Raw genomic sequence first — 17690 nt, forward strand, 5'->3', positions numbered from 1 at the left:
TTAGCCTATTTTCTTGGGAGTCCCTAGTGGTTGAAAGGGTGCTCAGAGTTTACCAAATGGGAAAGTTTAATAGTTCCTTTTTCTTTTTCCCCTTCGGATCCTCAAGGAACTCTACCAATACTTTTAATTATCAGCCCACGATAGTCTGAGATGAATATTATACTAAGCTGTGTGGAATTACAAGGCCTCATTCCCATTTGGACTCCAGGAATTTGGGTTGTTTAAATGTGCTATCCAGACAGGTAGATTTAGATTGTGTGTTACAGAAAAATTAGGTTCTAGACAAAATAACCCTCTCTGCCTTTGGTCTCATAGAATAGGGGAAGGTCTAGAGCACACACATCATCATCTTCGACCCTGCATTCTGATATACCTTAGCCCCAGCAGACTGGCTTCTTTTTTATCTCTAACTGAAATCTGATCTCTTTTTCCATTACTTTAGCTGTTATTGCACATAGCTATGCTAACTTTCAGGGCTGTGGAACTCCATTTCTGGGTCTTAGGTGTTACAGAATACTCAAAGTTTCAGGGAAATACCACCCGATACACATATATAGCTCAGTGTCTCAGAATCTAGAGTTACCTTTACAATTTTAGATTAAGTGTGGTTGCTGTAAGTGCTTACAATCTTGGCTCCAATTTTCTTATAAGTATTTTCTGAAAGTGACCTTAGCATATTTGTTCTTTTGTTTCTGGCTTACTTTGCACAACACATTGTTCCCAAGATTTATTCACTTTGTTGCGTGCCTCTTGATATCCTTCCTTTCTTGTAGCCACATCATATTCCATCATATAAATGTATCACAGTTGCCATTCTGCTTCTGTCATTGTACCCTTTTGGCTCCCTTCATCTATTGGGCATCATGGATAATGTCCAAAATAAACAATCTGTGTCTTACAGTGTCCTCATTTGGTTGTACAATCAGCAGCACTCTCAGTTTTAGACAATTTTCACTGGTCCGTAGAAACAAAGAACTGACAAACACAGCGTCAACAAACATCAAATCAAAACTACCCCTCCTTCCCCCCAAGCAATTGTCCCTGGTGGTGCTGTGATATTGCTGATGTCTTCCATAACAGGGTTCCTTTAAATGCCAAGAAACCAAAGTGCATTGAAAATGGAGTTTGATTTGTAAAAGTATGATTTGCCTGTAAATTTCCAGAAGCCCACACATTTTAGTGGTAGAGGTATGTGTTTGTAACTATGCAAAACTTGTCAGCACCTCTCTTTATCTAGTTTTTTGGAGTGGGGCTGGGCTTTTCAGATGGATGTCTTCCCCAGAGCTGGTTGGCTGCCCATCTAAGAGGCCTGGTCATAGGGCAGGCCTCTGACCACAGACACTGATACTATCTCCTTCATCTCCAACAAGCATTTAATCCCCAGGACTACCACACACCCAGGGCTCAGTTATGTTCTTTGAGCTTTAATTTGCCCATGACACTCTCTTGAGCAAGATTTGAACTCAATCCATGGGTAATAATTTCATCCTCTGGTTAAGACCCCATCCTTAGAACCCAACTTCAATGTCAGTCATTTAGCTGAGGCCCCACAGGACTGTCTGGTGCCCCTTAAAGAGATTGGACACCCATGGATTTGATGATAGAATAGGGGGTAAAATTCAGATCTCTCCTAATTTCCATTTAGAACTTGTCCCAGCAGACACACTCACAACTCTTAAAATCTCCACTCCTTTCTTCTGATACTAATCCTACTGATAAAAACAGTACTTATGAATAACAATAGCTGACATTTATAATACACCTACTATGTGCTGGGCAATGTTCTAAACCCTTTATATGTGTTAATTCATTCAATCCTCACAACTCTCTTCTGAAGTTACTGTCATTACACTCAGAGTCCCAGAGAGGTTAAGTAACTTGCCCAAGGTCACCCAGCTAGTGAGTGAGTCTAGGTAATCTGGCCCCAGAACCCATGGTCTATTGTTTACTATTTCTCTCCACCATTAGAATATAAACTCCATGCATGCAGCAATCTCACCCCTCTACCTCACTGCAGTGTGCCCTGTACCCAGCACACCTCAGCCTGGCACACATAGATTTGTTGATCAATGAGTGCTCTATTCACTCCAACACACACACACACACATACACACTGCATACACTGGTGTGTATGCTCAAACACGCTGACATCAGGCCACCGATGCATGCTGTTTTGTGACATAGTATGCTGTTGTTTAACAACAGAGAGAAGTGAAAAGACCAGCTTGACATAAATGGGCTTTCTAATAGCCAATGTGAAGAAACAGAATTCTGCTGAGGATGGATTCATAATTATCTAGCCTGGAAGAACGCAGAACAGAAAACAGAACCCCTGTGTGGGAGACCGAGTATCTCTACCAATTGGTCCAGGCCTTTTGTGTCAGTTGCTTGAAGAAATAGAAGATTTGATTAAAAGGTATGAGAAACCTACCTCTCCAGAATCCTAGGAAGGACAGAAGTGGGGTGGTCCAGGTGCTGCACTTACTGAGTTGAGCTCACAAAAATAGCTGGGCCAGGTGCAGGGAACTGAGGAGGCATGTCTGAAATCAGATAGGGTGGAGGGGCTCCCCCATCCTGGCTCCATTCTCCCCACCTTACCACTTTCAGACCTAGTCTGGGGGAATAAGATTAGAAGGAGAGCACCAGTCCTTGAGAAGAAGACAGAGGGAGAGGGGCAGCAGGTATTTAAGCTTATAGATGTCCGGACCCAGTGCCTGACCCAAACCAGGGCATTACATTCTAGATGGCTGGTGTTCGGGAAGTACAGGATCATGCACTGTGTGTTCTCTGGTGATCCAAGTACAGCAAAACTCAAGCAGATGTAGCCCTTATTCTATTACATTCAGGGCTTATCAATTCCATTGCTGCTAAAGCCCTCTTGCTTGTACGCGTGGCAGTGAAGGGGGTGATTCAGACAGTAGGAGTAATCAACTGTACTCTACCCACCCACCCCCAGCCTGGTTAAAGGTCAAGAAGTTACATATATGATGGTGACACAGGGCACAGGCTTGGGGCACAGGTGGGAGCACACACAAGTGTCACTAATGAACATGGGGCAGATTGGTCCTCACTGGCCTGACAACTCTCCAAAGCCTCTATTTCCAAGTAGAAATATTCTCAGAATCACATACTGGCCACAGGGACTGGGCCAAGTTCTCTAGAGCAGAGGGCACGCAGAGCTCAGGCCCCCAAGACATTTGGCTAAGCCCTACGTTCTTGTCCTTTGGTCAGTCTCAGCCTTTGGAGCTTCCGGTTCCCCAAACCTCTTTCCTATCCTCAGGGAATGTCCCCCGGCCATGCCCTATTTTCTCAGCACACCAGAAAGCCCTGGCTAGAGGTGAGAAGTTGGCAGCAGGGATAGTCTAGGGAACACCCACTCTTGTGACCTGAGATTCTCTGCCCAGTAGCAGAGCATCAATAACCAGCTTGGGCCAGATGCCTGTGGTCCAGCCCAACCCTGGTCCCTAAGATCGGGGACCTCTGGGAAAATGAGAATAATAACACCCTCCTCAGAGAGTTGTTGAGGATGAAATGAGAAACAAAAGTAAAGCCCACAGGCCAGTGTATCAACCAAAACAGTACTTTGAACATTTGCCATAAATCCTTATCTCTTTCTCTTTGCCCTCTTTGAAAAATGTGAGTTGGCATTCCTATTGGAAGGATATGTGTCCATGTATGTTACTATTGCTCCCTACTTGCTCAAAGTGCCCCAAGGCAGCTGCCTTCAGTATACTTTGTCTAGTGCAACAGCCCCAGACTCTGACACCAGCACCCCTTCACAGGCCAGGACACGGCTGATTAATGCCCATGGGAACTGGGGTACCCTACCTTTGCCCTATGTGGTTCACCCATGGGGAGGGGAGCCTCCTCAGCGACCCTCTTCATCATCCTCTCCTACCTGTGAACCAGACCTTGGCTCTTTCCCACCCAGGCAGGGGATGGAATGATTTGCAAGAGCACCCCCCACCCACCCAGGGTCCCTCCAGGACCCCATCTCCCACTTGTCTCAGGCCTCACCACTTTCATTTCTCTCCTCTTTTCTCCATTTACTTCTTTAATTTTTCTGTTACAGAAGAAGGATTCCATTCTCCCATTCCATTTCAGTGCCATGAAAGAGTCAGGGACTCAGAGAACAAGTATGTGCCTGGCAGAGCCATCCTTCCCAGCTGATTTTAAAGTCTCCAGGGTTATGCCCTTGACCACCTCCTTCAGAGTTTGCAAGTATGTTCCTCCTTGTCTCAGGGTCTCCTCCTTACCTTCTCTCCTGTGTGCTTACCTGCTTTGACTATGATGGGTGAAGGGGTAGGGGTGGGCCTGGGTTCAAAAGAGCTGATTCCTTGTTCTTGTTCTGCCATCTAAGCTCTGTGTGACCTGAAGCAAAACACCCAAACCTCTCTAAGTCACATTATCCTCTCCTTTAAGTTGATCACAACTTAATGATTTCTAATTCCCTAACAATGTCTAATTCCCTAATTCTGTGTTTTTGTGAGTGATAATCCATGTGATTGCCTAACCAGGGTACAGTAAGATGGACTGTGACTGTCCCAGATACCTCATCTCTGTCTGCTCTCCCTGCTGCTGTCTTGCTATCAAGTGTCTCCTGATTTTCCTTTTCTTTCATGGGAATCAAAGCCCATGATTATCAGTCCAGTGAGAACATGGAGCAGGAGACCACTGCATGCTACAGATGAATGCAGGAAAAATAAATAAAGGGATGAATACAAAGAGATGAATGCAGACATTATCTAAGGTCTGGGGAGCCCCACCTCCAGGAGTGCATAGCCCTCCCTGACTCTTCCCAGGTTTCTTCATGCCCTGCACCTTCTAAGCCCCAGCTATTCAGGAAAGGTTCCACCACTACCTCACAGCGCCAGCCCCCAACTTCAGCAAGGAGGGCAGCCCGGGCACCCAGAGAACAACCCAGCTCTCAGGTGAGGGCTCACCTGATTTCTCAGAAGGGGGTGCTGGGCTGTTAGCTGGTAGCCCAGAGTGAGAAGCAGGTGGGCCCCTCCCTTCAGTGCTATTCCTCTTCTTCCCTTCCCTGTTCCGGAGCCCAGCTATGACTCTACTTATATCCGCATGGAAGTCACGTTCCTCAGAGAAGGTCCAGATGCTCCCCAGTCCTGCTGGAGGCTGACCCTGGAATGCCTGCTTCACCTATCCCCAGGAGGCCCGGCCAGCACCCAGGGTCCAACGGAGTTCCTCTTGCATCAGGCTGGGGTGCAAAGGTTTCTTTGAAGAAGTATTTTAATATCTTACTTCTTACTGCAATGGGGTTGTGCTAGAAGTGATGAAGATTATGGCAGAAGTCTATTTCTATTTCCTACCTTAAGAAGGGAGACAGGCACTATGGGAAGAGGTCCTGGCCCAGGAGGACTTTTTCTTCCTTCTTGAGTAGTGGTCACTTCCTGGTGCCCTCAGTGCTCAGAGCAGACACACAACACACTTGAGGGGATACGGAAAATCTTCCAGTGATTACATTTTGTGGAAGAGGTTCTATTAACACAAAGAAATGGGCCTGTCCACCAGTGTCAGGTACTGGGTGAGGCTGGGGTAGGAGTAGGGCAGTGCTGTTCACTGGTGTAACTTCTTGGTGACTGTGCCTACAATGGTGAAGAGGATGACTCCCAGGTAAAAGGCAAGTGTCCTCGTGTTGATGGGAAGTGTTGTTTTCAGGGAATCGGGACCCTGTCCTCGGACCAGTATCTCTGGAGCACAACTCAGAGCTCTGTAGGGGCATTTTAGCTTATTGAGATAGTGGAGCACAGTTTCCTTCTGGGCTTGGGGAATTTAGCAGCTGCCTCTGCCCCCTGTGCCCATACTCCTTTCTGTTCTTCTCTTGGTGTGGGGTAAGATCAGAGTAGACATCACAGAAATTTTTTCCAGTGCAGGCCCCGACCCAAAGATGGTTTTCCTATTCAGATAGTGGCCACAGCCTGTCTGGATATCAAATCTGTCTGTACTCAGGGATTCAAGGGGGAAAACAAGAAACCTGGTTTATCCTGAGCATGAGAACCCCCTATTCCAGTCCATGGATAAATTCTGAAATTTAACATGCCCATTATTATGTGGGACAAGATCAGTACTCCTTGGCACAGATAGTGAACAGAGAATTCTAACATCAGATGAGGGAGACTGGCTGGGTGACCAGCCCAGTACTTCTAGAACCCAATATTTCTAATTCTATTCTTAATATTCTGTAATTGATTACAAGGTGCTTCATGATGTACACAATTAGTATAGTGGAGACTCAGCAGTTACACTTCTATGGTTCTTTGTGTCATGCATTTAGTTATTAAGTACTTCTCAGTAAACAAATATGCAGCACTTTAAGTGAGAGCTTTCTCCATTGCCATTTCAGCTATTTGTTTTATATGCTGTGTGATGGGGGTCACATTTCACTCTTTTTCCATGTGGCTATCCTGTTATTACAGCACCACTGGTTGAATTCTTTTTTGGGGGGAGTGGGGGTGAAGGAATAGTACATTGGAATTGAACTCTGGTCTCCTGCATGGCAGGCGTGGATTCTACCCCTGAGCTACCCTTGTACCCCCTATTTTGGCAATTTTTTAAAACATTTTTTATTATGAGATATAACATATATATATATAAAGCAGTAAATTTTAAAGTACATTTTAACAAGTAGTTATAGAACAGATTTCAAAATTTCGTATGGGACACAATGATACAATTTCAGGTTTTTCCTTCTGGCTGCTCCAAGACTCTGAAGACTAAAAGGAAATATCAATATAATGAGTCAGCAGTCATACACAACTGCTAAGTCCTGTCATGGTCAGGTTCATGTGTCAACTTGGTCAAATTGTGGTACCTGTTTGTCTGGTTGAGCAAGTGCTGGCCTGTCTGTTGCAATGAGGACATTTCATAGAATTAAATCATGATCACGTCAGCTTCATCCACAGCTGATTCCATTTGTAATCAGCCAAGGGGCGTGTCTTCTGCAATGAGGGATGCTTAATCTAATCACTGGAAGCCTTTTAAGGAGGATTCAGAAGAGACAGGTTGTCTTCCTGCTTCAGCTGGCAAGCCTCTCCTGTAGAGTTCATCCAGACCCTCCATCGCAATCGTCAGCTTCACAGCCTACCCTGCGGATTTTGGACTCTGCATTCCCACATGTGAGACACTTTTAAAAATTTTATATTTGTGAGTGTTTCCTGTTGATTCTGTTTCTCTACAGAACCCTAACTAATACAAGTCCTAACTTCTCTGTTGTAACTCCTCCTATCTCTCAATCTTTAGGGATATTTGGGCTATGTCCATTCAAATTTTTTCATGTTGAAAAGGGGTTGTCAACAATATGGGATAAGTAGATGGAACTGAGTGATGTTCTCGGAGAGAATGACCCATCTGGGTTTCAGGATTTACCTGCCTAAGAACTTGTCTGGAGATTGTAGGATTCTGAAAAGTAAACTTAGTGAATGAAACTTTTGTAGGATCTCAGATAGAGCCCTGGGTATTCTTTAGGGTTAACAGGAATGATGTTGGTTGGGGTTTGGCAAACTGTGACAATTAGCAATATCTAGCTTAAGCTTTCATAAGAGTAGTCTCTAGAACAGCCTCTCAACTTCATTTGAACTCTTTTAGCTACTGATACCTTACTGTGTTACTTTTTTCCCCCCTTTTTGGTCCAGAAGGCAATGTCGATCCTACAGTGCCAGGACCAGGCTCATTCCTGGGAGTCATGCTCCACATTGTCAGGGAGATTTTCATCCCACATAGGGGGAGGGCAATGATTATTCTTGAAGAGTTGGGTTTACAGAGACAGAGGCCGCATTTGAACAACAAAAGTGGTTTCCGGGAAGCAACTCTTAGGCATAATTATAAGTAGTCTCAGCTTCTCTGCTACAAAAATAAATTTCATAATAAATTTATTAATAAAAATAATAATTTCAAAATCAAGGGCTTGGTCTATCTTCTTGGGAGTCCCTAATATTTGAGAGAATACCAGGGATTTCCCAGGTAGAAAAGTTTAGCAGTTCCATATCTTTTCTCTACTCTCTTATGGGACCCTACCAATACTTTTTAATTACCAGTCCACCATAGCCTGGGTTGTATCCAGGTATTAAACTATAGAGAATTACCAGGCTTTGTTCCCGTTCTGGGCTCCATATGTTTCAGTTGTTTAAATGACCTATCTAGGCAAGTTGATTTAGGTTGTGTATTACAGAAGATTTAGGCTCTACACATAATAAACATCTCTGCCTTTGGTCTCATATAATAGATGAAATTCTAGAATACATACATTACCATCCTTTGTCCTGTATTTTGATTTAATTTAACCCCAACCAAATCAACTTCATTTTTATCTCTAATTGAAGCCTGGCCTCTTTTTCGTTTACTTTAACAGTTGTTGTATGTAGCAATGCTGACTTTCAGAGCTACAGAAATCCGTCTCTGAGTCTTAGTTGTCACAGAGGTACCCAAGGTTCCAGGGAAGTATGAGCTTATATACATATGGCACAGCATCTCAGAATCTGAAAATACACTTATAACTCTGGACTTAGTGCAACTTCTAGAAAAGCTTACAATCTAGGCTCCAATTTTCTACTGAAGACCATGCCATATTTGTGCTTTCGTTTCTGGCTTATTTTTCACAAGACGATGTTCCCAAGGTTCATTCACTTTGTTGCATGCCTCATGACTTCATTCCTTTTGTAGCCACACAACAGTCCATCGTATGTATATGCCACAGTTCACCATTCTGCTTCTCAGTCCCCTCTGCCTATTGGGCATCATTTTGGCATCATTTTGGCATGGATGCCAAAATTAAACAGTCCATATCTTACAGTATCCACACTTAGTTGTGCAATCACCAGCACTCTCAATTTTAGACAATTTACACTGATCCAAAGAGATAAAGAATTGATAAACACAGCCTCACCAAATATTAAATCTAAATCTCCCCTTCTTATTTGCCCCTCCACCCCAATTATTTACCCCCAGTTTTGCTATAGTACAATTGATGTCTTCCTGTTAAATACAGGCCATAGAATGCAATATTAGTTTTCCCCTATACCCTTCTGTTGTTAACTCTTCGTATAAGATAAAGCCTTTGAAATAGTTTGCACAAGAACTTATTTATAATTGTAGAGTTAATTGGTGGGATACATGACTCTATGACCCCTTTCAATCTTATTCACCCTCAATATAACAATGCTAACATTGACCCCACTAATGAGCTACCTTCACTTCTAACCACCCTTAAATTTAAGTTCAACTTCTGGGGTTACCACCCATCCATCTCTAGCTTCTGTGTACCTCTAAGTCCCCTATAATCTACACTGTAAGCTTATGAGTTTTTTACCAAAGTCATAATAGCGAAATCATACAGTATCTATCCTTTTGTGTCTGGCTCATTTTGTACAGCACTATAATCATTAAAGCTTATTCATGTTCTCATATGTTTCAGGACCTCATTTCATTATTGCTGCATAATATTCCATTGTATGTACATACCACATTTTGCTTATCCACTCATATGTTGATGCATACTTAAATTTTTTCCATCTTTTGGTCAATTGTAAGTAGCAGCGCCATGAACATCAATGTGCAAATGTCTACTCGTGTCATTGCTTTCAGCTTTCTTGGGTTTATGCCAAGTATTAGTACTGCCGGGTCATAGGGCAAATCTACATTTAGTTTTCTGGGGAATTTGCCAAGCAGTCTTCCACAGCAGATGTACATTCATTATACTTTCCCACCAGCAATAATAAGTGTTCCAATTTCTCCATATATTCTCCGACATTTGTAATTTTCTATTTGTTTAATAACAGTTATTCTCATAGGTATGAGATGATATCTCATTGTAGTCTTGATTTGCATTTCCCTTATAGCTAATGAAGACGAGCATCTTTTCACATGCTCTTTAATCATTTGTATTTGCTCTTTGGAAAAAAAATGTCTATCCATATCCTTTGCCAATTTTATAATTGGGCTGTTCTTTTGTGGTTGAGTTGTATAATTTCTTTATGTACACAGGATAGCAAACCTTTGATACATGGTTTCCAAATATTTTCTCCCACTCAGGTGATGGCCTCTTCGCCTTTTTGATAAAGTCCTTTGAAGCACAAAAGCTTTTGATTTTGAGGAGCACCCATTTATCTATTTTTTTTTCATTGTTTATGCTTTAGGTATAAAGTTTAAGAAGCTACCCCCATTACTAACTCTTGAAGATATGTACCTCTATTTTCTTCTAGGATTTTTATGGCTGCCCTTATATTTAGGCCTTTGATCATTTTGAATTGATTTTTGTATAGAGTGTAAGATAGGACTCCTCTTTCATTCTTTTGGTTATTGATATGCAGCTCTCCCATGCTCATTTATTGAAAAGATTATTTTGTCTCAGTTCAATGGATTGGGAGCCTTGTCAAAGATCAATTGACTATAAATTTGGTGGTCTATCTCTGCACTCTTGATTCAATTCTGTTGGTCACTATTTCTGTGCCAGTACCATGCTGTTTTGACCACTGTGGTTTATAATAAGCTTTAAAGTCAGGAAGTATTAGTCCATTCACTTCACTTTTTTTTAAAGGATAGTTTTAGCTATTTGAGGGCTCTTTCCCTTCCAAATAAATATAATAACTAGCTTTTCCAAGTCTTCAAAATAGGCTATTGGGATTTTGATTGGTATTTCATTGAATCTATAGATCAATTTGGCATCTTAACAACATTCAACTTCCCATATACAAGCAGAGAATGTCTTTCCACCTATTTAGATCTTCTTTGATGTCTTTAAGCAATGTTTTATAGTTTTCTATGTATAGGTCCTTAACCTCCCTGATTAAGTTTACTCCTAGCTACTTGATTCTTTTAGTTGCTATTTTGAATGGAATTTTTTCCTTAATTGTCTCCTCAGATAGGTCATTACTTGAGTATAGAACCATTTGCGATTTTGCTGAATTTGTTTATTAGCTCAAGTAGCTCTGTCATAGATTTCTCAGGATTTTCCAAGTATAGAATCATGTCAACTGCAAATAATGAAAGTTTTACTTCTTCCTTTCCTATACGGATGCTTTTTATTCCTTTCTCTTGCCTGATCACGCTAATTAGAACTTCTAGTACAATGTTGAATAGTGGTGACAATGTATTCTTTTCTCATTCCTGATCTTAGGGGAAGGTTTTCTATCTCTCAGTGTTTTAAGTATGATGCTGGATATGGCTTTTCATATATGCTGTTCATGATATTGAGGAAGTTTCCCTTGATTTCCACCTTTTGAAGTATTTTTTATTAGAAAAGGATGCTGAATTTGGTTGAATGCTTTTTTAGTATCAATTAATATGATCATGTGATTTTTCCCTTTTGTTACTATGCTGTATTACATTGATTGATTATCTTGGGGTGAACTACCCTTTCATTCCTGGTATAAACCCCATTTGGTCATGATGTCTAATTATTTTTATGTGTTGTTGGATTCAATTTGCTAGTATTTCGTTGAAAAATTTTGCATCTATGTTCATTAGGTAGATTAGTCTATAGTTTTCCTTTTCTGTAGCGTCTTTATCTGGTTTTGGGATTAGAGTGATGTTAGCTTCATAAAATGTTAGATAGCATTCCTTTTTCCTCAGTTTTTTGGATTGGTATTAATGCTTTTTGGAATGTTTGATAAAATTCCCCTGTGAAGCCATCTGGCCCTGGGCTTCTGTTTGTAGGAATATTTTTGATGACTGATTGAATCTCTTTACTTGTAATTGGTTTGTTGAAATCTTCTATTTCTTCTCCAGTCAGTGAAGGTTGTTCATGTGTTTCTAGGAATTTGTCCATTTCATCTAAGTTGTTTAGTTTATTGGCATATAGTTGCTTATAGTATCCTTTTATGATTTTTAAAATCTCTTCAGGATTCATGGTAATGACCCTCCAATCCCATTTCTGATTTCATTTATTTGCATCCTCTCTCTTTCAAGTAAGGGGTCCATCGTTTTACTGATTTTCTCAAGGAACTAATTTTTTATTTTGTTGACTCTTTCCATTGTTTTTTTGTTCTCCAGTTCATTTATTTCTGCTTTAATCTTTGTTATTTCTCTTCTTCTATTTGCTTTGGGATTAGTTTGCTGTTCTTTCTCTAGTTCCCCAGGTGAGCAGTTAAGTCCTTGATTTGTGCTCATTCTTCTTTTTTAATATAGGCATTTAGGGCAACAAATTTCCCTCTCAGCACTGCCTTTGCCACATCCCATAAGTTCTGATATGTTGTATTCTCATTTTCATTCATCTCCAGGTATTTACAAATTTCTCTAGCAATTTCTTCTTTGACCCACTGATTTTATTTATGAGTGTTGTTTAATCTCCATATATTTGTGAAAGCTCTGGTTCTTTGGTGATTATTAATATCCAACTTGATTCTGTTGTGGTTAAAGAAAGTGCTTTGGATAATTTCAATCTTATTAAATTTATAAATACTGATTTTGTGTCTCAGAATATGATCTATCCTAGAGAACATTCCATGTGCACTAGAGAACAATGCATATCCTGGTGTTTTGGAGGTGTAATGATCTATATATATCTATTACGTTTCATTCATTCATTAAATTGTTTAGTTTCTCTATTTCCTTGTTGATCCTCTGACTGGTTATTCTATCTATAGTGGAGAATAGTGTATTGATGTCTCCAACTATTACTGTTGAAATGTTTATAGCTCCCTTCAGTTTTGCCAATGTTTGCTTCATGTACTTTGGAGCTCCTTGATTGGGCATACAAACATTTATGATTGTTATTTCTTCTTGGTAAATTGTCCCTTTTATTAATATGTAGTATCCTTTTTTGTCCCTTATGACATCTCTACATTTAAACTCTATTTTACCTGTTATTGGTATAGTTACTCCTGCTTTCTTTTGGTTACAATTTGCATAGAATATCCTTTTCCATCCTTTCATTTTCAATCTATATGTGTCTCTGGGTCTAAGATGCATCTCTTGTAAACAGTACATACATGTATTATATTTCTTAATCCATTCTGCCCATCTATATATTTTAATTGATGAGTTTAGTCCACTAACATTCAAAGTTATCACTGTAAAAGAAGTTCTTGAATCTACCATCTTATCCTTTATTTGTCAGATCTATACATTCTTTTCCTTCTCTCTTTTTATTCTTTAAATTATCCTTACTGGTACTCTTCAAATCTGTGCCCTGCTCCAGACCCCCCTCTCTTGTCTTTTTTTTCTTTTCAGCTGACAGGACTCCCTTTAGTATTTCTTATAGTACTGGTTTGTTATAGTACAGTACTATAGAAGAAGAGAAATAACAAAGTACTAACTCTCTCAGTCTTTGTCTTTGAAGATTTTAATCTTTCTTTCAATTTTGAAGGATAACTTGGCTGGACAAAGAATTCTTGGTTGGAAGCCTTTTCATTGAGGATCTTAAATATATCATACCACTGCCTTCTTACCTCCATGGTGCCTTCATGTAGTCCGAATTCAGAGTATGTTGTTTAATCTCCATGTATTGTGTGAAACTTCTGGTTCTTTGGTGGTTATTAATTTCCAGCTTCATTCCATTGTGGCCAGAGAAAGTACTTAGAATAATTTCAATTTTATTAAATTTATAAAGACCTAATTTGTGTCCCAGCATATGATGTATTCTGGAGAACATTCCATGTGTACTAGAGGAGAATGTATATCCTAGTGTTTGGTGGGTGTAACAATCTACATATGCCTAGTAGAATGAATTCTTTTACCACATTGTTTAGGTTCTCTATTTTATTGTTGACCCTCTGTCTGGTTGTTCTATGAGTAGAAACATCTATCATTCCTTCAGTTTTGCCAATATTTGCCTCATGTACTATGGAGCTCCATGATTGGAAGCAATAAATGTTTACATTTATGATTGTTATTTCCTTTGGTGAACTGACCCTTTTATTAATATGTAGTGTCCTTCCTTGTCTCTTATGATGTCTTTGCATTTAACATCTGTTACAGCTGATATTAGTATAGCTACCCCTGCTTTCTTTTGGTTATAGCTCTTTTTCCATCCTTTCAGTTTCGATCTATTTGTATCCTTGAGTCTAGGATGAGTCTCTTATAAGCAGCGTACAGATGATTATGTCTTTAATCCATTGTGCCAATCTGTATCTTTTAGTTGGTGAGTTTAGTCTGTTCACATTCAAAGTGATTATTGTAAGAGCAGTTCTTGAGTCTACCATCTTACCCTTTAGTTTTTGTGAGATTTATATATTCTTTTCCCTCTCTCTTTTTATTCTTCAAATCACCCTTACTGATATTCTTCATTCTGTGCTCTCCTCCAGACCTCCCTTTCCTGTCTCTTTTTCAACAAACAGAACTTCCTTTAGCTTTTCTTGTAGGGCAGGCATCTTGTTGACAAATCCTCTTAGCCTTTGTCTGAGAAAATTTTAATCTCTCCCTCAGTTTTGAAGGACAGTTTGGCTGGATACAGAATTCTTGACTGGAAGATTTTCTCATCCAGGTTCTTAAATATATCATACCACTGCCTTTTCATCTCCATGGTGCCTGCTGAGTAGCCTGAATTCAGTCTTATGTGGTTCCCCTTATAATCATTGAATCACTTTTTTTCTTGCTGCTTTCAGGACTTTCTGCTTCTCATCAACATTTGACAATCAGATTAGTATGTGTCTTGGAGTAGGCCTATTTGGATTTATTCTATTTGCGGTTCTTGGGGTCCTTCAATTTGCATATTTGTTTTTTATAAAAGTTAGAAAATTATCTTTTCAATAATCTTCCTAGCCCTTTACTCTTCTCTTCTTTTTCTGGGACACCAATGATTCATATTTGTGCTCTTTGTGTTGTCATTTCCCTCAAATCCTGTTCCATTTTTCCATCTTTCTTGCTATTTGTTCTTTTTTTCACTCAAGTTCAATTGTCCTATCTTCTAGCTCACTTATTCTTTCTTCTGTCTCTTTAAATCTGCTGTTGTCTCTATTATATTTTTAATTTGTTCTACAGTATCATTCATCTCTGTGATATCTGCCATTTTTTAATTTATTCTTTCAAATTCTTTATACTCTTCCAGTGTCTTCTGATCTCCTTTGTGTCCTTATGAACATCCTTGATTAGTTGATACAAATCCTATGTCCCCTCTGGTGTTTTAATCTGATCATTCAGCTGGGCCGTATCTTCCTGAATCTTCAAGTACTTTGTGATTTTCTGTTGCATTTGGGGCATTTGATTATCAAGATGAGGTTGTTTTGCAAGTTAGTTTCCTTCACTCATCTAAGGTTTTATTTTTGCTTAGGTTTGTGTTGAAGGTCCCCTTTTGCACTTCCTTTGTAAAGCTCATGGCCCACATTAGGATTCAAGATTTGAGGAATTAAGGAATTTTCTGGGTCTCATATCAACTCCATGCAGACAAATGTGTTTATTCAAGCCTTGTCACTTACCAGGAGTGGGGCCTTGGACACTGTTTAAACTCTATATCTAAGCTTGCTTATCTGAAAAATGGGTACCCTACCCTTCTTGTCACAGGGCTTAGTGAAGATTAATTAGCATAATATATATGAAGCTCTTAGCAGAAACTTTTTAAATAAACATCATATTTCCCCTTCCCTACATATAAAGCCCTTTCTACTTTGCTAAGAACCTTCCTCTTCATGGAACCCCAGAATACTCAAGTAAAATTAGCAGGGGCCCCACCCACTGGCCTACTAAGAGAATGTGTAGCCATTAGATCTTCTCTACAAGAACTGCTAAAGGAAGTTCTCCATACAAAAGGGAAATTATACCAGAAGGAAACATAGAACATCAGAAATAAAGGGAAAAGAACAGAAACAGGTAGATAGATAGCTCTTTCTTCATAGGGGCCATGGCTTGGCTCAGCCAGTTCTCTTGGAACAATCTATAAGGCCACATCTCAGAGCCCTTCCTCTGCTCCCCTCCCCCAGACTGACCCCAACTCCTCTGAGCTCCAGCTTTATTCCATGCCTCACAGCTGGGGGGTGTAATGGCTGACCCAGGGACCATAACAGTTTCTAGAAGGCTGGTGGCTCACTGCTCCCTTATTGTCCATTTTGGCCTAGTGGGCTGGGATCAGCTCCTTATTTGAGAAAGCTAGCACCTGAGTAGGGTGATGGGCAGGCTTGGCTGCAGGGTAGCTATAGAGGGGTCTAAAGCCACAGATGTTTTGACCTAGGCTCAGATATGACAACTGCTGTACACTCAAGAGTATGGGCCATATGCACCCCTACATGCACTGATCATAGGACAAAAGTAACTGGTACGAGCAATAGGGGTCAGGAGCAATAGGGACTGGAGTATCCAGGAGTTGGATATGATCCCAAAACAGGAAGAAAAAGTGTACACTGAGGCGAGAATATAGACCAGAACTTTCTACCTGTACCACGGGCCATCTGAGGTGAATCTTACCTGGGACCCTCTTTCCTAGACCCCTTCCCCACATGCATTGGTGGGCAGGTCAAGTCACCAAAGGAAGAAGGAAATCTTCCTTTAAAAGCCAACCCTGGGCTACAATTCTTCAATGTCCTAGTTTTCTTCTTATCCCTGATTTTCAGGTTTCTGTTCAGGAAAAGGGGCTTTCATTACATGTCACTTCCTGGGAGACCCAGAGTACAGAGAGCCACAAGCACATTGTACGGCTTTGTTATGTTTTTTTTAAAAAACGACTGCACTAAGGATTACAAAATACGTGCTTAGTTTTTAACAGTATATTTAAAGTCAATATTTTACTACTTCAAATGGAATGCAGAAATCTTACCAGCATATAGATCCCTTTGACTTTCCTCTTTTATGCTATAGTTGTCTTATTTATGTTTATTTATATTAATGTTATAGTTGTCTTTATTATATCTGCAAACACTGAAAACCCTATCAATGTTATACATTTTGCTTTTAATCATCAAATATATTTTAAAAATTTCTAGAGACTAATACTCTATTATATTTACCTATCTATTTGCCTCCTTCTGTTCTTTTATTTCTGATGTTCTAAGTTTCCCTCTGTGGTAGTTAAATTCAGTTGTCAACTTGGCCAGGTGAAGGCACCTAGTTCTGTTGCTAGGTGGACATGAGCCAATTGGCTCTGTGGACATGAGCCAATGGTACATGAACTTCATCTGTTGCTGATTACATCTGCAGTCGGCTAGGAGGCGTACCTGCTGCAGTGAATGACATTTGACTTAATTGGCTGGTGCTTAAATGAGAGACTGCAATGTAACACAGCCCAAGCAGCTCATCATACCTCATCTCAGCACTCGCAGCTAAGCCCAGACCTTTGGAGATGCAGAAAGGAATCACCCTGGGGAAAGTTGTTGGAACCCAGAGGCCTGGAGAGAAGGCCAGCAGAGATCACCCTGTGCCTTCCCACAAAAAAAAAGAACCTCAGATGAAAGTTAGCTGCCTTTCCTCTGAAGAACTAATTAAATAAATCCCCTTTTATTAAAAGCCAATCCGTCTCTGGTGTGTTGCATTCTGGCAGCTAGCAAACTAGAACACCTTCTGTTATAATTTCCTTTTTATATGAAGAACTTCCTTTAACAATTCTTTTAGAACAAGTCTACCGGCTACACATTCTCTTAATTTCCTTCACCTGAGTATATCTCTATTGCACCTTCATTTCTTATAAGATTATTGTTGTTGGATAGAGAATTCTGAGTTGAAAATTTTTTTATTTAGCAATTTAAAATTTTTGTGCCATTCCTTTCAGCCTTCATGATTTCTAATGAGAAGTCTGCTATTATTTGAATCATTAT

At 40.1% G+C, this 17690-nt stretch overlaps 1 long non-coding RNA gene across 2 annotated transcripts in view; it reads right to left on the bottom strand.

The window, feature by feature from the left end:
• Window positions 1-17690, bottom strand: part of LOC143684614 (uncharacterized) — a 55743-nt gene that overhangs the window by 2171 nt on the left and 35882 nt on the right. Inside the window, exons 2-3 of one of the 2 annotated variants that reach the window (XR_013176110.1) lie at window positions 5328-5496; window positions 4277-4371 (exon numbers count right to left, since the gene is read on the bottom strand). This is a non-coding gene — a long non-coding RNA (uncharacterized LOC143684614). The remainder of the gene's footprint in view (window positions 1-4276; window positions 4372-5327; window positions 5497-17690) is intronic. The other variant, XR_013176109.1, reaches the window with a different exon arrangement.

This window comes from Tamandua tetradactyla, chromosome 5, assembly GCF_023851605.1.
Source record: "Tamandua tetradactyla isolate mTamTet1 chromosome 5, mTamTet1.pri, whole genome shotgun sequence".
Lineage (NCBI taxonomy): Eukaryota > Metazoa > Chordata > Mammalia > Pilosa > Myrmecophagidae > Tamandua > Tamandua tetradactyla.